Raw genomic sequence first — 3,529 nt, 5'->3', positions numbered from 1 at the left:
GATTAGACCGCGGCTGCGTGGACACGCCCCCCCGGGGAGGCCTCTTCCGCCCAAAAGGTGGGATTTTTTTCCGGCAGTGCCGGAAGTGGGAAGGGTGACTTCCGGCGCGTGGGCGACCAGCCGGAATTGAGCGTTTCCTTGGAAACCAAGCTAGTGCGCATTGCGGTGGGCGTTGCTTTACTTGATGCGAGCAAAAGAAAGTAATTTTCTCCGACTCTTCCCTTGTGCTCCGTTAGCGTTGAAGGCCCTGAGGAGAGGCGAACTTTTTTTTTTATTTTTTAAACAGGTCGAGTACTTGAGTTGTCGATTTTGCTCGATTCTAAAATTTAGCGCTTGTGAAAAAATTTTGCCCTTTTAAGAAGAACATCAAAAAGATGAGAGCCTCAAAGCCTTTTTGTTTCCTACTGGTTGAAGCGTGAATATGTGGAAAGGGTGAGTTTTTGTAAACGGGATGTTTGAAGTAAAAGAGGAGCATTTGCTACCGTCTGTAAGAACTATTTTTGAATAGTTCTTATTCAAAAATAAGAACTACTGAACCTTAGGCAGAAGAAATGTAAACGACAGGTCTGAATTAGACCAACTATTAATTAGAAATTTTAGTAGAGGCCATTACAGCAGGTGAAGTCCTGGGCCAAATGCTTCACTTGATCTAATCCTAAAATCCAATCTTCATAAAACAAACCAAAACCGAAACAAAGAACAATAACAACAAGACCTGGCAGTGAAATAAACTGGTTTGTTCAAACTCCCTTCGCTGGGGTTGGCTATAAACAAGACTTCAGCAACAGGAACCACTGCATAGATTACGGGGTCCATTGCATTATAGATATGCAAGACAACACCACCCCTGATTTTAAAAAGGCAGGAACATGTTTACTGCTTTGTGTCTCTACTTGTAATACAACAAAACAAAACAATGAAAAACTACCGTGATGCCTCCTCAGTTTTCTTAACTGCAAGGTTCAGAGGTGCGATATGGGGCTCCCCTAAAAGTGTCTGCGATTCCTGCTTGAGAGTTCTTGTGCTTAAGCAAGGTGGCAATATTGAGGGAGGAAGGTAGAGAAATCATCCGATCAGACTGGACAGGGCCGGACAGAGTATGAACTGAGCTTAGCGAAACTAAAGATCCAAAAATGCACTCAACAGGGATTCCATTTTCCCTGTCACCAGTTTAACACTTCTCAGATCCCACTGAATGCTTGGCTTGGGCTGCTCTGACAAAATCCCACAGGCTGGGAAGAGTACATGACAGAACTATGTTTGCAAACTCATGTAATCTAGAAGTCCATGATGAGGTTGCCAGCTGAGTTGATTTCTGGGCTCTCCAACTGCAGATGCCTGACCTCTAATATGGGTTTTATTCTGTGTGCATGTGCAGTGGCTTTTAGTGTCTCTTTTAATGGTCCCAATCCTACTGCAATAGGATCTCACAGCAATGATTTTATTTAGCCTTAATTACTCCCACAAATGTTTTATCCCTAAAGTACATTGCGTTAGGGATTATATTGAATATATGGATGAAGAGCAGATAAAGTCAAGATTCAATTCAGAAGGCATACTTCTAGATTCACCTCAAGGTAATCTTGTCTTTAGGCCTCATTTTGTAAATTCTATCATTTCCCTCAACATGAAAGTAGAAGTCATGTTTGCAAACACAATTATAAAGCTAGATATTTAACATCAGAATTGAATAAAAAACTAGACACACATCCCTAAACAGTCTTTGTTTTTATTCTCACAAAATTGTGAAGGTAATTAAGTGGAGAGAATGAAAACACCTGTATGAAACCCTTGTATTACACCATTCCAAAACTAAACATACAGCATACACCAAAAGTAAAACTTTAAACTTACAGAAAATAACATAGGCTACGGACCTTAGGACCTTGTATCATGCAATGACTGCTGAGATATCAAAAACATAACAGAATCCGCACAGTAACATATTGATGAATTCAGTGTCACAGCTTTTGCTTTCAAAAGCACACCATAAGGGGAAGAGAAGAACTTTGCAAATTACGTAATGACTTCAGTAGTCAGTATCTTCTGCTATAAGCACAAGTTTTGTGTATACACTCTTGGCTATTAGTACTCTAGGGGGAGACGACTCAGTAGGTCACTTTTAGACCCACCTGCATTCACTTCACAACCAAATCCATATCTGAGTTGAAGGTAACATGCTAAAATTAAAATGGAGGAAGCAGTTAGGCCAGTATGTTTTAACAACTATAAGCTAGATCTATAATGGTATTTTTAGTAGACTCCAGTGTATAATGATATATAGTGATTTATGAAGATAAATCCTTTAAGTACAGTTGCATAGTTTACACCCATGCAAAGAAAGATTACCACCACATGGTAAGAACTTACGAATCTTCATGACCAAGACTCCCGAGGAAACTTCATCTTTGGTAGATTTTTGAGATTTCAGTGGAATTAAAATTTTCACTCCAACTTTTAAATTTCATCTAGAAAAAACTCAACTTTCAGTTGCCCTTCCTGAGGTCCACTGACAGGTTTCCATACCGAGCTCACTGTCCCTACTTTGATTGCATACATATTAAGATGGAAGGAATCCTGCCAGTCAGAAGGCCTTTCTCATTCAGTGGCCAGACTAGGTCTGCCTGGGCAAGCTCAGGAAGAGACTACTCGGGCAAAGAGTTACTAAAGTTAGCATTTAACAGAGAGAAAAAAAATTAGATGCAGTTGCTGTGGAGGTGGGGACATTTGTTATGAAACCTTTTCCTAACTCAAAAGGAAACTCCCCAGCCTATAGGTCAAAATGACAGTTGACAGACCAAAAAGGTAGGTCTAGATTTGTCAACTGGTAGATTTATTAGCTAAAATGCTTCTACAATATGATAGGATGGTTGGCTTACTTTATACATTATTATATGGCTTTAGAGATATTATTTCCCTACAAACCATTAGGATTACAATCTGCTTGTACTCAAGAAACATTACAAAGAGGGAACCTGAAATAAATAACTGGTGCTCCGTCCTTTTCCAGGCTCTTTTCTTTCTTTCTTTCTTTCTTTCTTTCTTTCTTTCTTTCTTTCTTTCTTTCTTTCTTTCTTTCTTTCTTTCTTTCTTTCTTTCAACACAGAGTTTCTCTGTATAGCCCTGGCCGTCCTGGAACTCACTTTGTAGACCAGGCTGGCCTTGAACTCAGAAATCTGCCTGTCTCTGCCTCCTGAGTGCTGGGATTAAAGGCGTGTGCCACCACGCCTGGCTCTAGATAGTAACTCTTATGTCAACCATCATAGAGCCTCTGGTTCTCCTGCTTCTTGCTAATAACAGTTGGCCTTTACAACATGGATTCATTAACTAAAACGCAATCCCTATCTGGGTACCATTAAGCAATGGTTATTAGATTCAAAAATAAACAAGTACACACCACAGAGACAAGAATCTGACTGGAAACACAATTTCAAGAGGGAATGTATTGCCCCAAATTACCTGTACGCTCCACCTGCCCAAGGACCAGGCAACTTCTTGGAATGCTGGGAGTTGTAGTTCTTGGAAAATA

This window comes from Mus pahari, chromosome 15 (genome assembly GCF_900095145.1).
Source record: "Mus pahari chromosome 15, PAHARI_EIJ_v1.1, whole genome shotgun sequence".
Taxonomy (NCBI): domain Eukaryota; kingdom Metazoa; phylum Chordata; class Mammalia; order Rodentia; family Muridae; genus Mus; species Mus pahari.
This window is presented reverse-complemented; position numbering follows the sequence as displayed.